The sequence below is a fragment of the Suncus etruscus genome, chromosome 13 (genome assembly GCF_024139225.1).
Source record: "Suncus etruscus isolate mSunEtr1 chromosome 13, mSunEtr1.pri.cur, whole genome shotgun sequence".
Classification (NCBI taxonomy): domain Eukaryota; kingdom Metazoa; phylum Chordata; class Mammalia; order Eulipotyphla; family Soricidae; genus Suncus; species Suncus etruscus.
The window spans coordinates 25,235,280-25,260,687 of NC_064860.1; the positions used below are offsets into that span (position 1 = coordinate 25,235,280).

General features: G+C 47.0%; 1 protein-coding gene across 2 annotated transcripts in view; it reads right to left on the minus strand.

Moving 5' to 3' along the window:
• SCHIP1 (schwannomin interacting protein 1) overlaps positions 1-25,408 on the minus strand; it is a 285,050-nt gene that overhangs the window by 108,562 nt on the left and 151,080 nt on the right. The window contains exon 1 of one of the 2 annotated variants that reach the window (XM_049785907.1): positions 6,319-6,411. The exons of the other annotated variant lie outside the window; for it this stretch is intronic. The gene's annotated coding sequence lies outside the window, so the exon portion shown is untranslated. Of the gene's footprint in view, positions 1-6,318; positions 6,412-25,408 lie in introns of those variants that run through there. 2 annotated transcript variants of the gene reach the window in all.

A 25,408-nucleotide genomic window follows, 5' to 3' on the forward strand; every position in this document is an offset into this window, starting at 1 on the left:
TTTTTATTTTCAATCATCAGGCAGGCATGGAGGGTGGGAAAGTAGACCCACATGGTTTCCAGAGTCAGCAGAACTGGTCCTTGGCCAGGTCCCTCTGCACCTTGGGAAGTCAAGTCACCCAGTAGATCCTTTGGATGGAGAAAAGGGTGAGGGTCACATTTCTAGGTTCCTCCCATCCTTGCCTTTGCCTAGACTTTCATGGAGAGGTGGTACAGGGTATTGCTGCCTTCCTAGCTTGGGGCCAGGGTTTAAGGAATTTGAAACTGGGTCCAAAATTCAGGCATTGGAAGATGAGAGGCAGCCAACCTCACTGATTTGAACTTTCTAATTTGTTTTATTCAGGTAGTAGCTTAAAGAGGCATGAAGCTAGGAACTAAAGCATCTGAAAATTTCTACTAAGCAATTTCCTATGGCCGCATATAAACAGAAGCCATTCCATAGGGGTGAGGTGAACTTCCAGTGTTTGCATGCTGGGGAGAGCAGCACGTGAGACAGGGCCCTGTCCCAGGGGAGCCCAACGACTGTCTCCCAGCTTCTCCTGCAAATTCAAACGCAGGATCCTTTGGTCAGGATCCTGTGTTGGATCTAATGGGCTGGAATTTATGGCTGGATCCCACAGTCAGGATTTACAGTTTCTAGTTTATGCCAACTCTGAATAGACTTGGCTTCCCCTTTAGGCTTTTCTAATCTCCTGCCCACACCCCAACACTGGACATGTCCCTATTGAGAGTCGGAGGGAGACAGGCTAAAGGGACTTCCCAGCTCGGAGTGGGGCTGGCTTGATGGAGAAGAAGGGGAAAGGAGAGAGGAGAGAGAGACTAGGAATCAAACCCTGACCTTCACACTTACATACTTACATGCAATGTAAGTAAATGCTCAGCCTCAGAGGCCTGTCCCAGGCTGAAACAAGATTATTTTGGGTTTTTTTGGCCACACCCAGTGACATTCAGGGGTTACTTCTGGCTATGTGCTCAGAAATTGCTCCTGGCTTGGTGGACTGTATGGGATGCTGGGGGATCGAACTGCGGTCTATCTTAGGCTAGCACCAGAAAGGTTGATGCCTTACCGCTCCACGCCACCACTCTGGCTCCTGAAACAAGAATTTGACTTATTTTTCCCAAGGAAGAAATCAGTCTCTCTCTCTCTCTCTCTCTCTCTCTCTCTCTCTCTCTCTCTCTCTCTCTCTCTCTCTCTCTCTCTCTCTCTCTCTCTCTCTCTCTCTCTCTCTCTCTCTCGTTACTAACCAGTTGTATCTCCAAGCTGCCAATGAGAGTTTATTTTCTGACTAGTGATATATTTAAATCTTCTCTCTTCTCTCTCTCTCCTATCTCTCTCCTTTCTTCCCACCCACCAGTCTGCTTGTTTGGGGAGTAGAAAACTGTGAGGCCAACTCACTAAGCAGTTGAGGCACAAAACACCCTGCAAATAAGCCTGCCCTGCTCTTGGGTCCATGAGAGGTCTGTGGAGTTCTAGAAATGGTTCTGCTCAGGTCACTGTGAATCCACTTCAGTGTAGATAATGCAGATTAGGACCACTGTCTCTCATCTGCACCTCACCCTGGTTCACCCTCTCTTATCAGACCACAAGTTGAATGGTGGCTTGTGCATTCTACAATCCCCAGAGAGCGAAAGGTATTTCCATGCCCCCTATTTGGGTAGGACAAGAGACACGGGTCTGGCAGCAATTTTGACGCAGGAAATAATCCATGCACAGTTGGGAAGGCATAGCAGGCCAGAAACTAACACCCAAGATGTTCACCCACAAGCCAGTTGCTCCACCATGTGGATCCAGGAGCCAAAATGTTAGCCACCCCTCCAAGCCACCTGAGTAAAGTTTATTGGGAATAAACAAAGCCCATCCCCAAGGGAAGGGGAAAAACATGATGAGGATGCAATGGGGAAAATAGGAAAACCAAAGAAACCAATTGAGAGGCATCTAATTAGAAGGCAATATGAGGATCAATCTAAAGGCTTCTACCAACAATCACATTTGATTGATGCCATCTCGTGGGGTTGGGGTCACAATCTCCATAGACTAGGAGCAGTTCTTTGACAAATCTCTGTTCAAAAACCCAAGATTTCCCTGGTCTGAAATGGGAGAGAAGGAGAACTGTTTTACTACTTCTGAAGGACCCATTTGGACTCCATTTCCTCTGGGATGAGGGTACTAACAGCAGACCTGCAGGGAGGGGGTGTGCAGGTATGCGCCACTTTCCCCCACTGTAAACATAACACCCAGGCTCAGGAGTCCCACACATCCAATCAGGATGGACCCCCTGGAGGCTGGAAGAGCAGGATTTTCTGGAGGAATCACCTGACACCACCATGACTACCCAGGGTCCAGCAGGCTTCCAGCAAGACTGAGGTGATGTCCAGAATTTGGGGGCTGGATTACAGAGAAGCATCCTGCCTTCGTGAACCCCACATGTGTGTGTGTGAGTTCTCCTATGAGCAGGCAGCCACTGGCACAGGTAGGCACCACAGAGCAGAGGCTCTTGTTTTAGAATATTCTGGTGGCCCATAAAATAAGGGAGTACAGGGTTTCTTTTTTTTTTTTTTTGTGGTTTTTGGGTCACACCCGGCAGTGCTCAGGGATTATTCCTGGCTCCAGGCTCAGAAATTGTTCCTGGCAGGCACAGGGGACCATATGGGACGCCGGGATTCGAACTGATGACCTCCTTCCTGCATGAAAGGCAAACGCCTTACCTCCATGCTATCTCTCCGGCAAACTGCAAATTTTTTTTTTTTGGTGGTTTTTGGGTCACACCCAGCAGTGATCAGGGGTTATTCCTGGCTCCAGGCTCGGAAGTTGCTCCTGGCAGGCACAGGGGACCACATGGGACAAGTACAGGGTTTCTTACAGGCACTCACTCTGGGGGTATCCAAACCCATTGCCCCAATATTCTGCTAATGGAGGAAGGAGGAGCCAAGACATGTCCTGAGAGACTGTCCCACAGAGCATGCTACCCCTACCCTATACATCCTGCACTCTTAAAGCCAGAGCCAAGCTTCCCTTCAGGGACAGAGTGGGCCAAGCCTGAGCCATAGGCATTTTCCAAACCAGCACCTGCTCCAGAACTGGCCTCCCTTTCCTTCTTGTTAGGACAGTGGCTTTGAACTAAGCATTTATTTACATTCCCTTAGTCTCTTCTCCTACACATAGATTGTCCTAAAGGACAGAGCTGCAAGCAAGGCCAGCATTTTCTCACTCATGGTACCAGAATCTTCTAGAAACCACTAGGCATTCAATCAGTTGGAATAATAATATTAGATCTGTAAGGTAATACCCAGATATCAACCCCAAACAAAAGTGTTCCCTCAACTTCCCTTTTCCCTAAACCTCTTCCTTTGAGATGTAAAAACCCACTGGATAGTTTCTTTTGTATCTGACTTAACCTTCCCACCTAGGATTGGGAGTTGTTTTGAATAGAGAAATAAGGTCTAGCTTTGGATTGGGGAGAGACATGGCAGAGAGAGCACATGGCAAAGAAAAGCCATGACGTAAAAACAGGCTAACTCCAATGAAACTTTTGACTGGCTTGGTATTATTTCTCTGCTGTTACGCTGCTTCATTAAACCTGTCCACCTAAGGGGTTAGAAACATGGTAACTGCGACAGTCTCACCAGCTTGTGGATTTATATTTTTATTTTACAAATCCAACATGATCATTGATATGAGACCCTGTTGGGATCTGAATTCTGAACAAGGAGGGATGCCATTTTTTAAAAGCCACATGGCATGCTTCTTAGATTCTGAGCAGGGAGAGACACAATTTTGTAAGGACCACATGGTGTAGGCCACATGCTGGGGTTTCACAAGCCTATTTCCATAAACCCCGCCCCAATCTACCTGGCTACCAGGTAGCCTATCAGGGAAGGACAAGGGAGCAGTAGGAAGGTACCCCTAGATAAGAGCCAATCATTTTAAGGATCATCAGAAAGCTGGAACCTCCCTATATCCCTTCCCTGTATAATCTTCCTCATGATCTGGGGCGGGGCTCATCTCCTTTGGAGGATGGCCCTGGCTGGCCAGGTTGGGTGGGGTCTTGTTGGCAGATGGATTAAAGTATTAAACTTTATTTCAGTTGTGTGCTCTCATTCTTCTACTCTGGAACCCTACAACCCAATAGGATTACTGACACCAAATCCACATGTGGAAGTCTAGATGTAATAGGATCACCGATACCAGCTCCAACTGAGCAGTAACATCAGATCCAATGTGATTACTGACACCAGATCCAGTGTGATTACCAAAACCAGATACAACTGGATCACTGATACCAGATTTAACCGGAGCACTGGCATATCTAACAATATCACTGGCTCCATATCCAATATGACTTATAGCACCAGATCTGATGTGATCACTGGCAGCAGATCCAATGTGATCACTAAAACACTATAGCCAATGTGATCACTGGCACCACAAACCTATGCTGGGCCTTTCCCTGAACACTGCATACTGTTCTTCCCATTCTGCAGAGTGTAATACCGAGGCTGACCTGGGCAGGACTTGCCTATATCCTGCAGCTGCTGGAAGTGAGAGTGAATGGAGTCTGGACCAGTGGTGTTACACAGCACTAGGTCAGCTACTGGTCAGTAACCTCATGGGCTGAGCAAGGCTGAGGGACATGCTGACACTTGTCCTGCTAGTGAATGCTGTGCTACTCAACTTGCTACCCACTTCTCCACCTTGGCAGAGGGGCAGTTTTGTTTGAAAGTGTGTATGTAGCCCAGACACCAGGAAGACCATCAGCCTGATGGCCACACAGCCTGGCAAGGAGCAGGAAAGAGAGATGCCTCAGAGCCCAGCAAAAGTTCCTCTGAACAGCCTGGGCTGAAAGTCCAAGGACACATCCCATTGTTCTTCTTCAGGAGAATTTCGGGTATTTTCATCCCAAAAGGAAGCAGGCTGGCTGGGAGAACAGAATTAGTGGAAGTGGGTTTGCCTGAAAGCTTGGGAACAATGAGCTGGTGAGTGACCGGGTTGGTTTCCTGGAAAGCGGGGGCAGGGCAGGGTGGCCTTGGGAGGAAGGTGAGCCCCCACCCCAGCTGATTCCGCAGCTATAGTGAGGACAGGTTTCCTTTCCAAAAGCATTTCTCAATCTCACCCCCCCACCCCCCACCCTAAGAACAATATTGTTTTCTGTCAGCCATCCCAAGCATAGGGTCTCCTGAGCATTGCCTAGACTCCCTGAGTGCAAAGCCAGGAGTAAAGCCCGGAGCAGGTCCAGGTGTGGCCTAGACACCAAAAAAGAAGAGAGGAAGAAGGAATTTTTGTGGGGGGGGGGGGGGGGGAGAGAAGAAGAGAGGGACAGGAAAAGAGAGGAGAGAGGAAGTGGGTAGAGAGAGAAAATGAGAAAGAGGAAAAGAGGGAGAGGAAAAGAGGAGAGGAGAGAGGGAGAGGAAGAGGAGAGAGGAAAAGAGAGAAGAGAGAGGGAGAGGAAAAGAGAGGAGAGAGAGGAAAAGAGAGGAGAGAGAGGAAAAGAGAGGAGAGAGAGGGAGAGGAAAGAGAGAGGGAGGGAGGGAGGGAGAGAGAGAGAGAGAGAGAGAGAGAGAGAGAGAGAGAGAGAGAGAGAGAGAGAGAGAGAGAGAGAGAGAGAGAGAGAGAGAGAGAGAATTTCTGGAGTTCTATTCCCCAGGATAGATCCATCTGCTGCTGGCTGGCCAAGCTGTCCCCTCCTCTGCCACCGCGGTGTGACCGGGGCTGGGACACAGAGACCCCTGCTTAGGAACCTTCTCCAGGGATCCAGACCCCCCAGTATGGGTGTCCTTACTGGTCAACCATAAATAGAATTATTCAGCCCTTTGAATCTTATTCCAGCCAGTCCCTGCTGGCTCTCCAAACACAGCCTCCCCTTTGGGGGCTCTGAGATCCCCTCTTGGGGAAGACCCCGCCCCTGGGGTCCAGCTACATTGGGGGCTACGGAGTGGGGGGGGGCTCTCGGCCACACCCAGTATCTTTGGTCTCCCCAGTCTCCACCCCTCAGTGGCTCGGTTGATTCCAAACCGAGACCTTCCTCTCCTTTCCTGCAGCCCCGGCGCGTGCAGACGCAATGTCTGCACCCACTGTCCCTGCAGGCGACCCCGAGCAAGGCCGGACCCTTTCCCCCACCCACGACTGGATTCGAACTGGCGGCCCACCGGCCCGGTTCGTCCTTGCCAGGTTCGGCCCGGGTCACCTTGCAATGCCTTCCCCGCAATGCAAGTTCGCAGCCCCGCACGCGGCTGCACGTTCCTTGCCCTCGCTTTCCCGCGCCTCCAACAACTTCTCCCACCAGGCGCGTCTCTGCGCGGCCCCCCGATTCTGGGCACTCACCTGCACCCCCAATGGACCGGACCCCGCAGCGGCCGCCCTGCAAACTTCCAGCCAGGGCTCGCAGGCAGCGGCAACGGCCTTAAAGGGACAGGCGCTCTCACCTAATAAGGGAGGACAGCGCCGGGCATTGGCCAGGCCCCAGTGCAGCTCCTTCTATAGGCATGAGGAGTCCAGGCCTTATTGGGGGGGTCCTGCTTCACACGACCCGCTGCTCGGATCTCTTTCCTCCAGACTGGTTAGTGGAAGAGAGCAGAGGGGAGGCCAGCCCTGGAGTTGGGGTGCACGCTGGACTCAAGTCTGCAGTGCAGCCTCCAAGCAGACACCCCGCCAGAATGCATGCAAGGACCCCTTGTCTGTCCGGGCAAGCTTCTGCCCTGGAGACTCCAGTGCCGCCTGGTGGGCAGGGTTGGGTAGACTAATAGCAATTGATAACAATTCTAAAACTTGACTGCTTGCTTTAAGAGCCACGTTGATGGCTGATGGTGATGTTCCTTTCTCCAACAAGGAGGAGACTGGTGATTAATTTGATCCCACCCTCCCTCCACACACTTTCCTTCCAGACCCCCGTTTTCTCTGAGAAGTTTGTATTTCTCTCTAGGGCATAAAATATAGGCATTCAGAACAAATATCTCCTGATAACAAATCACAAGGTCATTTTAAAACTCATCAAAATAGTTTTTCATGATCCCACAAGGTATCATGATTCCCCTTTCCTGGAGTTTAAGCATCTGGGCCGGCCTTGAGTAGATTACGCTAACAGCTCCTGAACCTTAGTCTTTTTTGGGGATTTTGGTTTTGTTTTGTTTTGGGATCACACCCAGGGACACTCAAGAGTTACTGCTGGCTCTGCGCTCAGAAATCTCTCCTGGAAGGCACGGGGGCCATATGGGATGCCGGGATTTGAACCACTGTCAGTCCTGGGTCTGCTTTGTGCAAAACAAACACCCTACCACTGTGCTATCTCTTCGGCCCCTGTTTTTTTTTTTTTTGGTGGGGGTTTTTAGATCTGGTAATACTCAGAGATTACTCTGGTGGTGCTCAGGGGCTGCTGGGGAATGAACCTGGGTCAGCAGTTTGCAAAGCAAATGCCCTGCTATTGCTCCAGCCCCATGTCTTGGGACTTTTTAGAGACAATTCTTCAATCTGTTATGTTGGCTCCACCTCCTGGCCCATTTTACCTTCCTATACGTTTGAGAATTTGTGAGGATAAAGATTGCCCTGTGCACATGTGCAAAAGGGGACAATGACTATGAAATAGGCCGAGGTGAGGACCAGTAGTGTCAGGAGCTGAGCTGACAAAATGTGAAGATCTGGAGATGAGCCCCCAAATCTAAATACCCCTTTAAAAGTATAGTAGGCTCGGGGCCGGAAAGATAGCATGGAGGTAAGGCATTTGCCTTTTCATGCAGAAGGACGGTGGTTCGAATCCCGGCATCCCATATGGTCCCCCGAGCCTGCCAGGAGTGATTTCTGAGCATAGAGCCAGGAGTAACCCAAAAAACCAAGAAAAAAAAAAGTACAGTAGGCTCAAAAGCACTGTACACTGGGATACACACACATCTCTGAGCACACCTGCATGACACATGCTATACACATATACACATTTGCACTTAGATATACGAACATATATTTACATAAACACCACACACATCATGCACACTGGACACATACAGGCATTAAGATATAGGCATTTGTACAGAGAAAGCTGCACAGAGACACACAACACTCATATAGTATACAAATATGTGTCCCTGTGCGCACACAGGTGCAAGTACACATATCTTGCTATATGTACATTCCCCGCCCCATACAAATATTATGGGTGTCTCCAAAGGAACCATCAGTGGCAGGAGAGAAACATGGGCTGTCCGAATCCCTGCTCTGACTTGGGCTCAAGATCAATGAGTACCAGAGCAGTTTGGATGTATGAGACTTTGGAGCCCAGGCTCTGGGAGGAGAGGGAGGAGACTGAGAATGGGGGGTGGGGGGGTGGTGCTAAGACTCTATGTGGATCCCCGTGTGCAACCCAATCTGGTCCCTCTTCATCTCCTTAGCTAGCTCTCTCATCTCTGGCTTTGAGAAGTGATGCTGAGACTCTTCTCCACAGGAAAGAAAGAGGTTAGAGACTATATTTACTTTCAGGTGGAAACATGGGCACAATAAACAAGGAATGGTGCTGAGAGACAAGCATGGGGAACAAAGGTCTTATTCACATGAAAATATCTACTGATGGTATGTGCGAGCACCATACATTTTAGCAGGCCTCACTTCATGCTTCCCCAAGAAGAAGTCATGGAGATATTCAAGTATTAGCAATAAATATGACCATTAACTACAGAGCCCGAAATCACCAAAAGTGATCTTTGTAAGTGTCTGGGTGCAGAAAGGTGTAAAGGTGCAGAAAGTGTTTGTTGGCTTGACTAGAAAGTGAATTTGATGAAGTCCTACATGTCCCCAGGCTGAATTTGGGAATTGCATCACCAATTCACTGATCATTCTCCATCTATTGGGCTCAGTGCATCTCAGTCCCTTCTAGTTTTCATAGCCTCAGATACACCAGCTCCAGCTTTCTCCTAGGAGTTGAGCTGAAATAAAGGTGTTTCTAGAAGATAGAAATCCTAGCTTTAAGCCTGTGGATTATTTTACCATTAATCATGTTTTGTTTGTGGAGGGTCACAGGAAAGTGGGAGGACAAACATTTTTTTGCGGGGAGGCATTCCTAGTGGTGCTCAGGAGTTACTCCTGGCTCTGCACTTAGGAATCACTCCTGGCAGGTTTGGGGGACCATATGGGATGCTGGGAATCCAACCTGAGTCAGCTCGTAAGGCAAGAGCCTTATCCACTCTACTATTGTTCTGGCCCCCAGAAAGATGATTTTTTTTCTGCACCAATTTGCATGTTGATGAAGTGTGAATGTTCTTGCTGGGCATTAGCTGTACCCCAACTGTTTAGATTGCAGCATTGCTACTCTACAGACTGCTCAGCAGCTGATCAGAAGGGGACTGGCCACCCCACCCCTCCAGTAACTTGCCGGGAAATGGTCACATAAGCATTTTTTCTGTGACCTCATGATCAATCTGCCCCATTTTCTTGAGGTGCACTGAACTTACTGATGAGCATTAAAATGTTCCAGTGATTATCACATAAAAATTACAATCTGGTGCACAAAGTAGATGGTGACGCAGCCCCCAAGACCCTTTGGCCCCATGTCCTCAGGCTTGTTCTCGGAAGGCACTTGGCCTTTGCGTTGACCCATCAAATGAGATTGAATGAGCTTATTCCAGCAGCTCCTAACTGTTCTGGCATTTTTGCTCCCTTATTTAGAGTGCTTTGCACATGCCTCTGTGTGTGTGTGTGTGTGTGTGTGTGTGTGTGTGTGTAGCATTGTTTAGTTGTTGTTGATAATGATGATGACCCTGTTGATGCTTTGCCTTTGGTTTATTTGGTGGTCACCCTCACCCCAGTCTAGAACTATTTTGTCCCTGAAACAATAAAACCTGTTTTCTCCTCCACCAGAAGGTTGTTGTGATGCCATTGCTCCAAAGACAGAGCAAAGAGCTTTCTTCCCAGCCAAGTTTTCTCTCCTAATTATGGGAGAGGTCAGTTTTGCTTTGCCTGTTGAAAGGTAGATCCATGCTCAGATCTCTCTGAGTCTAGGAAAGACATCTGGATGGTCAATAGGCACATGAAAATGTCTCTCATCACTTATTAATAGGGAAATGCAAATCAAAATAGCACTCATGTCATCTCACACCAGTGGGAATGTCATATGTTAAAAAGACCGAAACAACCAGTGTAGGCGGGGATGTGGTGAAAAGGAATCATCATTCACTGCTGGTGGAAATATCAGATGATTCAGTCTGTGGAAAGAACAGAGCTTCCATCTGACACAGCAATTTTACTTCTTGGCCCAACATACACACACAAATACATTTAAAAAGATATATGCACACTTCTATTCATTGTAGCACTTACCATGATGTCCAGGATACAGAAACAACCCAAATATCCAATAAGTGATGAATAAATAAAGAATATATGGTTGGGGCCGGAGCAGTGGCACAGTGGTAGGGCATTTGCCTTCCACGCTGCTGACACAGGAAGGACTGCAGTTCAATCCCCTGTTATCACATATGGTCTCCCAAACCAGGAGTGATTTCTGAGTGTATACAGGAATAACCCCTGAGCATCACTGGTGTGGCCCCAAACCACCCAAAAATAAATAAAAATAAAAAGAATGTATGGTTTATATACAAATATATATACAAATGTAATGCTAGGCAGCTGTAAGAAAATCTGAAATCATGCAATTTGCTGCAATGTGGATGGAACTGGAGGGGATCATGTTAAGCAAAATAAGTCTGAAGGAGAAGATAAATACTTATGATCTTACTCATCTGTGGGATATAGAGATAAGACAAAGGAATAGAAAATATTGAACAGTGGAAACACCCTGGACTTAGATTAGAAAGCTAATTACCAAACAGTGAATGGTTGGAAAGGGTGGGAGTACATGAAGATTGGACAATTGCCCTATTCAGGATAGGTTGGATACTTGGGACTCCTAAAATTAACAGACAACAGACATAAAATAATGCAGCAAAGTCATGTTAATTACAGTCCACATGGTTCTGAGTAATAAAATATTCTTGAGGGTATGGGTCTGAAGTAGTAGCGCAGCGGTAGGGCACTTACCTTGCACATGCTGACCTAGGATGGACCGTGGTTCTATTCCCCCACCCCCGCCCATGTCCCAAATGGTCCCCTGGGCCAGGAGCAATTTCTGAATGTATAGCCAGGAGTAACCCCTGAGTGTCACCAGGTATGGCCCCAACCCTCCCCCCCCAATATTCTTGAGGATAGAAGGAGAAATATATTGTTCTGGCAAGGGTGTGTGTAATGTGTTTTTGTGTTTGGGATGTGTGTGTATGTGTATGTGTATGTGTATGTGTATGTGTGTGTGTCTATACTGCCACATCTCTCTGTAGATGAGACCATTTGGCAAGTATCCTCATTCTTGGGCAACAGCATCACAAAGACCACTTTCCCTGTGTCCCACCCCACAGGAAGCTCCCCCAGCATGCGTTCATGGCAGACTCTCTTGGGATGGAGCAGTGCCTTGCATAAGAGTGAGTTTGAGGGCCCGGAGAGATAGCACAGCGGTGTTTGCCTTGCAAGCAGCCGATCCAGGACCAAAGGTGGTTGGTTCGAATCCCGGTGTCCCATATGGTCTCCCGTGCCTGCCAGGAGCTATTTCTGAGCAGACAGCCAGGAGTAACCCCTGAGCACCGCCGGGTGTGATCCAAAAACCAAAAAAAAAAAAAAAAAAAAAAAAAAAAGAGTGAGTTTGAGAGAGGGTTCTGGGGAACATCTGCATTAGGGAGAAAGAATCAAAAGGAAACAGCTGTGTGGATGGAGTGATAGTACAGCAGGTAGGGTATTTGCCTTGTATGTGTCCAACCTGGGCTCCATCCTCAGCATTTCATACGGTCCTCTGAGTATCTCTAGGAGTGATCCCTGAGTGCGGAGCCAGAAGTGGCCTGAGTACTGCAAGGTGTGGACCAAAACCAAAAGAAAACAAGGAAACAAGAAAAATAATGCAAACTAATAAGACTCAGACTTCAAAAACAATGGCATCACCATTTAAATATGTTTTGTGTATATGGTCAGAGAAATTAACAACAGAAAAGGAAACTGCTATGAGGGCAGTAACAGGGTATGAAAGTGTCTGGTTCAATAAGGGAATGAGAGGGCTCAGGAAAGCTCTGGAAAGATTGTCCACCAATATTGGAGGTGGACAGCCCTGTTTCACAGATGAAGCTCTGGAGGGAGAGGGAGGAGACTGAGAATGAGGGAATGCTGCTAAGACCCTGTGTAGGTCCCTGTGTGCACCCAAGCTGGGCCCTCTTCCTTTCCTTAGCTAGTGCTGTCATCTCTGGCTCCTGCTAATGTTGGTGGCCACATGCTGATTCAATGTTAACTGCATTGTCCCCTGACGCCATGTGGATGATGATAAGAATCGAGCATTCACAATCTGTTCTGATAATTCCTGGGCTGTAACTGTACCTTAATTTGTCCAAGTGAAATGCATTTCATTTTTCTTCAAAGAAGCTATTATTCTACCTGACTTTATTGGGAGTGTGGTTGTGGGGGTATTGTCTTGTCTGGTGGTACTGGGAGATCCCAGAAAGTCACTCAGAGTAGTTCTAGTGCTGGGCGGGGGGGGGGGGGGGTCCAGAGCCTTTTGACATTCAGAGGCACTCAAATTATACCTGGCAGAGCTCACAGGATGGTGGGACCAGAGATCAAACTTAGATTCTCATTCTTGCATGGCATATATTCTGCCACTGAGTCCAGCCCTCAACTTAAATAAATATATATATATATATATATATATATATATATATATATATATATATATATATATATATATATATATATATATACATATATTGTTTGTTTTGTTTTGTTTTGTTTTTTGGGTCACACCTGGTAGCGCTCAGGAGTTACCCCTGGCTCTATGCTCAGAATCACTCCTGGCAGGCTCAGGGGACCATATGGGATGCCGGGATTCGAACCAGCATCCTTCTGCATGCAAGACAAATGCCTTACCTCCATACTATCTCTCCGGCCCCTCAACTTAATTATATTTTTGATTAGCTATACAACTTTGGCTATCCTAAAAACTTCACACATCAATATCAATACTGTGACAATTTATATCTTTGGTGATTTTATATTCACAAAGATTTTCAATTAAATTTGGTGTTTCTATACTGCCCACCCATTCAACCAACCATCCACCTGTCATATGTCCCTCCATCCATCCATCCATCCATCCATCCATCCATCCATCCATCCATCCATCCATCCATCCACAAGGCTTTCAGAGTGCCTGTAATACTATGCTCAGCAAGTACAGACCTGAAGACAGAGCAGAAAGGTTCAGTTCTAACCTTGCCTCATGATCTTATAGAATCACAGCCTCCCTCCTGCCAGTGCCCTCAATCTGTGCTCACCTCTGTCCTCTAGATCCAATCATGTTTGACTCTGCTTGCTGGTTTAAAGATATCTCCAAACCAACACCCCCCAAATGGGCTTCTCTTCTTCCTCTGTCCTTGCAAACATTCTCAACAACAGGAAGGGGGGCCACTCATAATTATTCAGACCCAGGAATCAGGTATTGTTGTTCCTTCCTTTTCCTGTTCAAGATCTGCTTGTACATCAATAAATTCAGTGGCTTCTACTTCCTTAGCTGCTTCAGAGTGTGTCACAGTAATGTATCGCATGTTCTGGGTGTGGTTTCATGATTAATGAACCACAGAGGCACAGACAGCAATTTTTCAATGGAGGCACCCTCACCTAGAAGCAGTGGAACCTGCACAGTTAGCCATGAAGTTTGTATTTTCTGATGGGAACAAGTCCTCACAGTGGCCTGGAAAGTCTGCTAATTGCAAAGCCACTGGCAGGCACACAGACCAAGCCTGCCAGCCCTATCTGTCAAGAACCAAACTGGATATTTAGTTAGAAAAGCTAAATGGGGCTGGAGAGATAGCACAGTGGTAGGGCATTTTTGACTTGCATGTGGCCAACATAGGATGAACCCCAGTTCGATCCTCGGCATCCCATATGGTCCCCTGAGCCTGCCAGGAGCAATTTCTGAGCGAAGAACCAGGAATACCCCCTGAGCACTGTTGGGTGTGACCCAAAACCAAACAAACAAAAAAGCTAAGTGGGGGGCCAGAGCAATAGCAAGTGGTAGAGTGTTTTGCATGTGGCCAACCTGGGTTTGGCCCTAGCTTCCCATATGGTCCTTCGAACCTGCCAGGAGCGATTTCTGAGCACAGAGCCAGGAGAAACCCGAGTGCCGCGGAGTGTGACCCCAAAACAAAACAAAAAAAACTGAAAAGCTAAGTGGGAACCTGGTGAAATTCAAATATCTCCATTTTTCCTTGAAACCAGGCACATAAATAGGATTTTCCTTTATTGTCAGCCCCATTTTCTAGTCAGCAGTGGGTTCAAAAGCAGCTATTTCTGGTGCCGAAGAGAGAGCATAGGGGCTAAGGTGCTTGCCTTGGGTGCAGCCAATCCCTAGAACCATGTGCGTGGTCCCTGAGTACCACCAGGAGTAAAGCCCATGCAAGAATCAGGACTAGGCTCTGAGCACCCCTGGGTGTGACCCAAAACATCCCACCTCCAAATAGAAATTTCTTTGTTGAATCTGTGACAGGGATGCTACTTAATGTTATTCTAATATGTGAGTTTTTTTTTTTTTCACATGGCCAGCTGTAGTTTTCATCACAAAGTTATTTCAGTGCAAGTTTGGGAAAGAATGAATGGGGAGCCGGCTCAGTGGATATCAGGGGAAAAGGAAAACCTGATAGGAAAGTATGGAGAAGGCCACAGGAGGGCCAGAGTAAGGTAGCAAGTGTGGCTGCTGTGACCATCAGAACCTGGCTTTTTTCACACCCTTATACATGCATGCATGCATATACACACACCCACACATATGCGCACACACACGTGCCTAGATCATCTGTAACGTGCCTAGATCATGTGTAACACTACACCAGAGTCTATTGTAGCCACATTCACTTTTTGAATGATTCCTAACAAAACTCTTCAAAGAAGGAAGCTTATAACCTTGTCCCTGTCTCTTCCATTCTGGCGGAGCTCTCTGCATACCACTGTAGCAGAACTACTGAAGGTTTTGCCAATCTCAACTGGTGTCCACAGGCCAGAGGGGGCTCTGCCTCCATCCCCCATCAGTTACTGTACAGACGGAAGTGTCTCAATATAACCTCCTGCCTTCCCAATGGCCTCTGGGTATGACTGCAGTGGAGATGGAGCGTTTGCTCTGCTAATGAGAAAATAGGACTCTACTGTGTGGACCCAGTGAATTCTCTCAGAGAATCTCACTGTTTGCTTCTGCCCAGGTCTTCTGAATGGAAAGTAACCTTGGAATTCTCCCCAAACACAAGCAAAGTGGGCATATTTCATCTCTTCTTCCTTTATGATGATTTGGATTGTATGGCAGAAGAAAGAGCCTTAACTTTGCTTTTTTGTTTTTGTTTTTGTTTTGGGGCCACACCCGGCAGTGCTCAGGCGTCACTCCTGGCTGTCTGCTCAGAAATAGCTCCTGGCAGGCACGGGGGACCATATGGGACTCCGGGATTCGAACCAACCACCTTAGGTCCTGGATTGGCTGCTTGCAAGGCAAACATGGTTGTGTTATCTCTATGGCCCCAGACCTTGCATTGTTTCGTAAGGCAACTCCTGCTTCAAAGAAACCCGAACTGTTTTTAGTCACAAGTAAGGTGAGGTGCAGTGGCTCTTGTTTGGTTTGGAAACACACCTGGCAGTGCTCAGGCTTACTCCTGGCTCTGCACTCAAGGTCGCTCCTGGCAGGGCTCAGAAAACCATTTGAAGGTGCTCTAGCAAGGCAAGTGCCTTAACCCCTGTATTATCTGTCTGCTCCTGTAAAATAATTTTTATCTGTTAATTTAAAGCACCAGGATAATAAGAATGTTGTTATTTCCAAGAGGACAAGAAACCTGAATTCTATTATCCCAGCTGCCAGCCAGTGACATCTGCACTCAGTAACACCACGTTGACTCTGCTGAGGGGTGTCTGATGAATGAAAGCCCCTGCAACCCAAGACCAATCACAATCTTGTAAAACTAAGCTCTGCAGCCCACATGCTTTTGCCATGGATACTTTGCTATCCCAACTTCACTGGAAAAGGATTTCTTCTTGTGGAGATAACAGAGGCTGTTGATGAGGCAGGATTGCACTTTGCAGTATCCTTGGCTGCAGCATCTTTCCTTTTTGATCACTTCTCTCCGCCTGAGATGGTGCTCAGCCAGCGAGTAGCCTGACATGAGCCGAGAGACTGAACAATAGGCTGTAACTTTGTGGACTGGGTCATCGCCCTCCAGCCTCACTTTCTGATAGCCAAGACTTGGATCAGGAGGAAAAAAAGGGCATTATCGTTTTGATTTGTTTGTTTATTGTTTTTTGGGTCACACCCAGTGATGCTCAGGGGCTATGCACTCAGAAATTGCTCCTCCCTTGGGGGACCATATGGGATGCTGAGGGATGGAACCCCAGTCTGTCCTAGGTCAGCCACATACAAACGCCCAACTGCTGCACCACCGCTCCAGGTCCTCGTTTTGCATTTTTTATTAATTATCTTTATTTAAACACCATGATTACAAATATAATTGTAGTTGTATGATTACAGTCATGTAAAGAACACCCCCCCCCTTCACCAGTGCAGGATTCCCACCACCAATTTCCCAGATCTACCTACCCCCCACCCCACCCACACCTGTACTCGAGACAGGCTTTTTTTCCCCCTCATTCATTCACATTGTTATGATAGTTTTCAGTGTAGTTATTTCTCTAACTGCACTTATCATTCTATGTGGTGAGCTTCATGCCATTAGCTGCACCTACATGGGAGGATGGGGGGGAAGTAAGGGTTGGGACTGAGGCAGTAAAATATTAGAAATGAGCTTTGTAGGGCAGTATCAAGGTCCCAATACAAGATGGATATTATGGATATATAGAATATATGCACACAATACTATCAATATGAAAACAAAGAGAAAAAATTTCCACTGACTGTCCCAATTTAAACCAGTGCTAGAACAGCCTGCCCTCCTTCCAGAGCGCATTCCCATTAGATATAGGGAGAGATAGGGGGAAAGCTTGTTGACCCCTATAGAGTCCACCTAGACCGGTGCCCAGGGAAAGACTGAAGTCCAGGGGAGAAAAACCCTATACCTGGCAAAAGCTGGTCTCCAGAATCAAGGACGAAACCGAAAGCCAGATGTCTGCCCGCCCTCCTCCCTATGCACCTCCCCCCTGGAGTACGGAGGGAGGGGGGAACCTGAGGACCACTAAGAGTCCACCTGAACCCACTTCTGGCCATCTGAGCTGGCACCCAGGGAAGCCTGGAGTCAGGGGAAAAAGACAAGCCTCCCAGCACTCCCCAGGCTAGGGAGAAAGGCTCTGGTATGGGGCCTCCCCAAACCCCATACCTGGCAAGAGCTGGTCTCCAGAATCAAAGATGAAACCGGAAGCCAGATGTCTGCCTGCCCTCCTCCCCTCGTTTTGCATTTTTAATACCAAAACTTGGCTATCTGTTAAGCGTGGGTGGTGGTGGTGAGTTTCTCAGAGCATAGAGCTAATGTAAAAGCCTCAAGCAGGCAGAATCCTTCAATCAATGCAGACTTCTTTCCTTGCACTGCTGGCATTTGCTGGCAGCAGAAGAGCTGGGGTGTCTGAAATTGGGTCATGAGAGATAAAGTGCAGAGGAGTTTGGATCTGACTGTGGATGGGTGTTTCTACCTCCTGCCCCCTTCCCGAGAAAGCATAGAATCTGCCTCAACTTCTGGGCACAGACTGGACTGGTTCCAGGGATGCAGCTTTTAGAGGCTCAGGAGTGGCATGAGCAAGAGCTTGTCTAGAGCTTGGAGCAAGTCTGGGGGGGTAAGAGAGAGAGGAGGATAAGGACCATGGGGATCCAGCAGGATGAATACCCTGCAAGGAAAGAGGCCTGGAGACTGGTCTGCAATGATGCCAGGGGCTCTACTGCCCTGGAGCCAGGAGCTGGGAATCCCCTGGCAACAGAAAGGTTTGAAAACCCAATTCAGAGAGGCCACTTTTATTTCTACAGACTACTCTATTTTTGATTTCCAGGGCATCTAGTTGACTCTGAAATAACTGCTTTGACAATTTGCATGGCCTCCCTTAGGGATCATTTTGAAGCTTTAAAACTGTCTTCAAATCTGCTTAGTGTTTTCTCTTTTGATCCTGCGAGGTTGCTGTATGATTCTACTCCTTAACCCCTGTACCCTTCCGTGCCTTAACCCTGTATATTCTCTCTCTCTGGCCTAATTTTTTTATTTTCATTATTTTTAATTAATTGTTTTTTGTTTGTTTTGGGGCCAAAGTAGACTCTACTCAGTCATCACAATGAAAGTGTCCCCTCAGAGGGTGTCTCCTTAAATACCACCCGATGTAGGCCTTGAGTTCCTTCAGGCATCATCAGGGTGGCCTAATAATCTTGAGCAACACAAGGTTCACACAACACCACATTCTCAAGCCCTCACACTGAACCACTGACCTAATTGGCTGTTCACAGTTTCCTGAGCACGCTGGGAAAAGTGTTTATGAAATGTGCGTGTATGTGGCTAGAGCCATAGCAAAGTGGATAGGGCATTTGCCTTGCACATGGCTGACTCCGGTTTGATTCCCGGCATCCCTTAGGGACTTCTGAACCCTGCTAAGAGTTATTCCTGAGTAAACAGTTAGGAATAAGCTTTGAGCACTGCTGGGTGTGGCCCCCAAATTAGAGATAAAATAAAATGTGCATATACATATGCCTCCCTCTGCCCAACCAGCATCTCCCTTCCTGGCTGCATGCTCAGAATATGGGGAATCTGGTAAACTGGCAACTGTCATCATAGCTATTTTATTTTATAGTTTTTCACATTATGGCCAAACTCCTGAGAAAACACTGTGAACACATCCAGTGATGATTTTATAAAGACAAGTTGACTCCTGGGAAGGAGCTGGTGAATGACAACCAGAACTTGACCCCTTTTTCTTTATACAAAGGGCCTGATTCACTTCAGCTTATTTTGTCTGTCTCTGACCTCCAGTGGGATCCAGGGAGGAGTAGGGGGTGGAGAGGGAGCATCTCTGTTGCTGAGGGTTTAGACCAGATGTTCTCAAAGTCCCTTTCAGTTTAATGGTGTTTTGAGAATATGAATTATTTTGAAGTCAAGCCACAAAATTCAAGCTACAGGCTGGTGGTTTTATGATACTTGGAAATGATTCTATAAAAACAGCGCAGTTAGGGGAGGGAGGTGAGCAAGTCTTTACACTACTGAAGCCCTGCTAGTTGCAGTCACACCCCACAGTCACTGTCATACAAACCAGACAAACCTACTGCTTCTAGACTAAGCTCTGCAGAAATACCAAGCCGAAAAAACACCAGGTACACAATTTTGGGGGGGCTGTAAACTCTGGGTTCTTCTCAGAGTAGGGGTGAGCAGCCTCCCTCCAACCCAACTGCCAGAAGCGACAGCAGCCATGGGAACATCCCACAGCCATTGCCATGTCAACAATGGCCCAGTTTCACCAATAATCAATAATCTCAGAACAGATGCCAAATTAAGCCAATGAAATTCTTGGGGACATTGGTCTTTGGGTGGAAAGTCTGGGGTCTCCTTAGGAGTGGGAGCAGGACAAGAACTTCCCAGTTCAACAGATCCTAGAGCTCCCAGAGTATTTGGTCACATGTGTGACCACATGAGACCTCCAAATTTCACAACTCTGACAGCCCAGAACCAATTAGACGAGAAAACATCATAGAAACCAACCAAACTCAATAAACAAAAATAATAACACAAAAGGCTCCACTAGCAATAAATAGCTTAGTAAATCCTTAGACAGTGACTTTAATAACCCCATTGTAAGATGGAACAATTTTCATACATTTTCTTTTATTTAATTAATTTTTTGAGAATCCCACTTACCATTTTGTTGTAAAAAATATAAAATAAGTTATTTTGTGCCAAGGGGACAGGCTTGGAGGATGGGTGGGAAACTGGGACAATGGTGGAGGGAAGATCAAAGAACACTGGTGGTGGGATTGGTATTGAAACATTGATTACCTGAAACAATTCAATCAAATTGAATGTGCCAGGTCTTGGGGGGGGGAATCTCTGGGACTAAAGCAGTGACAGAACTGTCTGGAAGCTGTAGACTTTGGTAGGTGCCAGTCTCCTGGTGGAAGGCGCTCACTAATTTTTGTTTTGATTTGCTTTTACTGAATATGATGTGGAACATTTTATCATAGACCTACTGTCCAGTTATCTGCTTTCTTTGAGGAAGTTTCTGCTCAGCTCTTTCCCCCATTCTTGGTTAATTTTGTTAAGCATTTCAAATGCTTTATATATCTTGGGTATTATTAGCCCTTTGATGTGTGATGAGAAAATATTTTTGCCAGCCCTGGGGGACATACTCCACCTTCTTTACAAACCTAAGCAGAGGAAGGGTTAGATTCTGGTGCGTAAATTAAGGACAGACTGTTTTTATTTTTAGGCTTTGGGCAGGTCCCATACCATCTTTGTTCCCTGGACTTCTACCCCGAGATAGACTTGATTTACTTGGTCAAATTGGAGGGGTCGAATGTTTGGTCTATACATAAGACGATAAAGAAAGGAAGTGCAAGTGGAGGAGGAAAGCAAGATGTAGATAGACCATGAGCCTGTCCAGCCAGATAAGGGGGACCTGGGCTTTCAGTTCCTTAGGAAAGAGTTGGGTGAGGGTTTCTCCTGGGAAGAGTTGGGTTTTCACGTGGAAGAGCTTCTGGCCTTTCTCTCATATTCTGTCCCAGCCTCTCTTTCTGGGTCCAGACTGGCGCCAGTGAGAATGTTGTCTGACCCTTTTGTTCTGCTGTCCAGTGGCTTGCAGACCTTTGTGCTTTGGGGGCTACTTTGGATTGTGGATAAAATGCGGTCTTGATTTGCTTACTTCTCAAAGGGAATTCAGGAGAAGTCTCTGGGGCTGGCTTGGAAGGACTGCCCCAGAAAAGACTTCACATGCAGTGATATAACGCCTCGCAAACATGCACTTTGTCCAGTCATGGGATCAGAGTGGCAGCTTCACATACATACTGTGTGTTCAATCATGGGATCACAGTGACACCCCCAAACACATACTTGTGTACACATATGTACATGTAGGTACATGTCCAGTATGTCTTTTCTACTCCTTTTTCAAGAGTTCACAGTGCAACTCATAGAGATACCAGAACTCTTCAAAAATGGTTGAACATGGCAAACCTTGGTGCCATTATCGAGCATGAGTGCCCCCGAACCCAGACTTATTGACCTTCCCTGGGGCAGAAACACAGACTATTCTGTATCTGTGTCTAGAAATGGTGTTGCTTATGTCAGTAAGTTCCCAAGCACTTTTACAGTGAATCCTCAGAAAATTTCCAGATATTTTTTATTAAAAGCAACTGAGCATACGATGCAGTGATAACTCTCCAGAGGGGGTAAATCTAATTATTTCACTTGGTGTGGCTTTTCTAGAAGTTTCCTACCCTCTATGACTCCAAGTGATCAGAGATCACTTTCCTGGAAGGATTTCCCAAGCAGGGGAATCCACACACGTGCTTACATTATTTTTTGTGTGTTTGGTTTTAAGGCCACAGCTGGCAGTGCTCAGGAGTCACTTTTGGCAGGGTTTGAGGGACCATATTGGGTCCTGAGGACTGAATCTAGATTGACCATATGCAAGGCATGTTTATTAACCCTGGGCTGTCTCTCCAAGCCCTCTTGTACAATTCTGCATGCTCACCCCTGGCTTTGTAGCCCCCATCCCTTACAGACTAATCCAGGGGTACAGCAGAAAAAACCTGTTAGGGGGGAATTTTTGAAACTTGTGCTGCAGGGACTCAGAATGGTCCATTCCTACACTCAGTCTTGCATCTAGCACCTCCATTTCTGGTGTCTGGCAGCAGTCAAGCACATGGCAGCTCCTGAAACATAAAAGATTTTCGGGACTTTTCTAAAAAGCAACTGAAAATATCCTTGTGTGGAATCTAGACTAGTCAGAGTAATTTTCTATTTGGAGGATCTGCCCTTGCATTAAACACAGATCCATCCTATTCTGGAGTACCTCAAAGGTGAGATCCAGATGGATGGGTCAACTGCGCAGAGGTAGGGCAGTGGTGGGCGGGGGCAGGGGGGATGAAGGAACTTTAGGTCAATTAGGTCAATTAGGAGAAGTAGCCACTGGTGACACTGTAACCATGCAAGTATCAAGATGAGACTCTGGCCCCTCTTCTCTTTGAAAATGCTATATTTTGGTCTCTTCCTATCATCTTCCATTAATGCCTATAGCTTATATCATAGAGAAATTATGGCTTTAATAAACTGAATTCTTTTTTTGTCTCAGCAGTCTGGCAGTGCATACTTTAAACATGTAGTCCCTGGGTAAACGTATTTCACGACAATTTCTCTCCAGATGAAAGTAAAAGCTTTGACCTGTGATTTCGTTTCTCTCTTCCTGCTGCCTCAGCATGTCTTTGATGCCTGTCACTTCTGTGTTGAGCAAAGGAGAGAAACAACTGTTAATTTTATCGCCTCAGGGACCATGACATTCTATGAAGATCCCTTATCCTCAGAGCTTGATAACTGATAACATCTTAGGCTCTGAGAATTGATCAAAAGGAAATCTTTCTTTCCTGCTATTTGCACATAGCTTCCATTCACTTTGATGAGAAGACAGAGGTTTGTCCGTGTGATGCCATTGGTTTGGTTTTACTGGCTATCATGTAAATGGAAAATGTCACAAAACCAAGCAATTGATAATACCAAGTCCTTCTCCATTATTTTTCCATAGAATATACTCAGCAGCAAGTTGTCCCCACACAATGGACCTCCTCTAGTAAAACTTATGACTGAGGGGCCGGGAAGGTGGCGCTAGAGGTAAGGTGTTTGCCTTGCAAGCACTAGCGTAGGATGGATGGCGGTTCGATCCCCCGGCGTCCCATATGGTCCCCCCAAGCCAGGTGATTTCTGAGCGCATAGCCAGGAGTAACCCCTGAGCGTCAAACGGGTGTGGCCTAAAAACAAAACAAAAAAAAAAACAAAAAACAAACAAACAAAAAAAACTTATGACTGAAACAAAAAATGAGACTCTCCTCTCAAACAATCAGAAACCCCTGATAAGTTGCAAACAAAAAATAGCAGCTTGGGAGTGTTAAGATGGTACAGGGGCAATGGTGCTGGCTCACCCAAGGTTTGATGCCAGTATCACACTCGGTCCCCTGAACCTCACCATGATTGAACCCCTGAATGCAGATCCCTTACATACCAGGAATAAACCCTGAGCACTGCCAGGCATGGCCACCAAATGAACGACAGTAAAAACTGCCTATTCTCCACTTGTTTATATCTAAGCCCCACTGTGATCCCAAAGCACCAGATCTGTGCTTTTAAACCCCTACATTCTGGCAGGTTTAATTTCCACGGAGAACACTTCATGGATATGTCCACATTTGTGTTTTATTTCTCCTACTTCCGCTCCTTCTGCAGAGCACACAGCCCAGGGATGACTGTGTGTGTGTGTCTCACTTCTGGTCACTGTTTACAAACACTTGGCTCTACTTAGAAGCTGTTCATGGCACTGGAGATGGCAGAGAGCAGAGTTTTGGGGGGTGAGACTTGGTATAACATGGCCGCACCTGGCACCTCCTTCCCACCCACAAGGCAGGAGCTTTAGCTGCTGAACCCCTTTCTGGCATCTTGGAGCCAGGTATTTTCAGGCAATAGTGAGAAAATCAGAAAGAAGAGATGCCAACTTCCACTGATGTATATGTTCATTCATGAACAGACAGGCAGTTCGAGTGAGCCAGGACTCTCCCCCCAAAACTTCCTGCCAGCAGGGGAAGAGTTCAGGATAGTGTGTCACCGTGCCATGTGACTGACTGCAGTTGAGAAGCCAAAGATGCTGTATCACCAGGAAATTAGTCCCTAGTGGATGTCCAGGCCACGGTGGGTCAGCCTGGAGATCAGCAGGCAGGCCAGAGCAGCGTCATGGTTCCCTCCATGTGTGCAATATCTGCAAACCCCATTTGTTCGGTATGGTTCCAAAGCTCCATCTGACTGGTGTTTTCTCCATGATGGACACTTGCTGTTTCAGTTTCTGCTTTGAAGATTTTCTCTGGAAGACGCCAATACAAACAGCAAAGCCAGAGGCCTCATACCCCAGCCCTGCCGTGCTGACTGCTATTGGGCTAGAGAGAACTCGTGTGTGTGTGTGTGTGTGTGTGTGTGTGTGTGTGTGTGTGTGTGTGTGTGTAGGCATGTGCCACAGATGTCTGGGACTTAGCCCAGATCACTCTCAACACAAAGGCCACAGCTTCCTCACCACAGAGTTTTCTGCTCCAGGGGCCTCAGGAAGTCCCTAGAGAATGAGAAACACTAAGCAATCTGTGGAATTTATTTACTAGAGGCCAGCCACCAGCCATTGCTGATGGAAGGATTTTCCTGGACAAGACACACCAGCAAGAAGGCAAGTGGGTGGGCTGGGAGAAGGCCAGGAGCCTGGGCCGGTCTCTAATGGCTTCTGTCCTAGTCTGATGATATCTGGATTTCCAGATCAAGGGCTCAGAGCCTGGAAGACTCTGAAGGGGATAAGGATGCAGAGTCCACAGTCAGGGTCTCTGGGCAACTGACCAGGGGAGGGCACCAATTGAAACTCTAGAGGCTGGGCCAGGGGGAGCAATTTTCCTTTTCTATTGAACAGGAGAAGAAATGCAGCTACAGTGGAAAAAAGGCAAAGGGGGGGGGGGGGAGAAATCCCAAATAAATAGGGAAAAGAATCCAGGCATATTTTTAATCCAAAGTCAAATGCTGCTGAATCCTACCTACCCTGCTGTGTGGCAGTGAGCCGATCTCTCTGAGACTCAATTTCCCTGTCTAGAAAACAGGGAAACTGGGAGTGAAAAAGGGCAAGTAAGAAGATGGTCCTTGCTGTGGCACTTCATGGTCATTTTAAAGACAAGTAGATGCACCAGGGACTTAGGTCAAAAGGGCATTCGTTTGCTCAGCTCCTTCTTGTGCTGATGGGCGTTCTGTCCACAAGAAGAGACCACAAACCCCGTTACCCCTTCACTTCTTTTTGATGATTGGCAGCTCCAAGGGATGGAAGGGGCTGAGTTTGACAGACTCCCCCTTTCCTAGGTGTGACCTAGAATTTTCCAAGATCCTCTCCTCCTCTGCCCCGGGGTGTCTCCCAACCCATTCAACTTCAGTCACTTCAGCTTCTTCAGCAGAGGGAAAGGGGCACTGTTCTTCAAAATGCCTGTCTTTGACAGTTCTTCCACAGATGCCCATCTCTGATAGTGCTCCCAAAGACACCCATCTCTTTTTGTTTTTTGTTTTTTGTTTTTTGTCTTTTGTTTTTGGGCCACACCTGGTGGTGCTCAGGGGTTACTCCTGGCTGTCTGCTCAGAAATAGCTCCTGGCAGGCACAGGGGACCATATGGGACACCAGGATT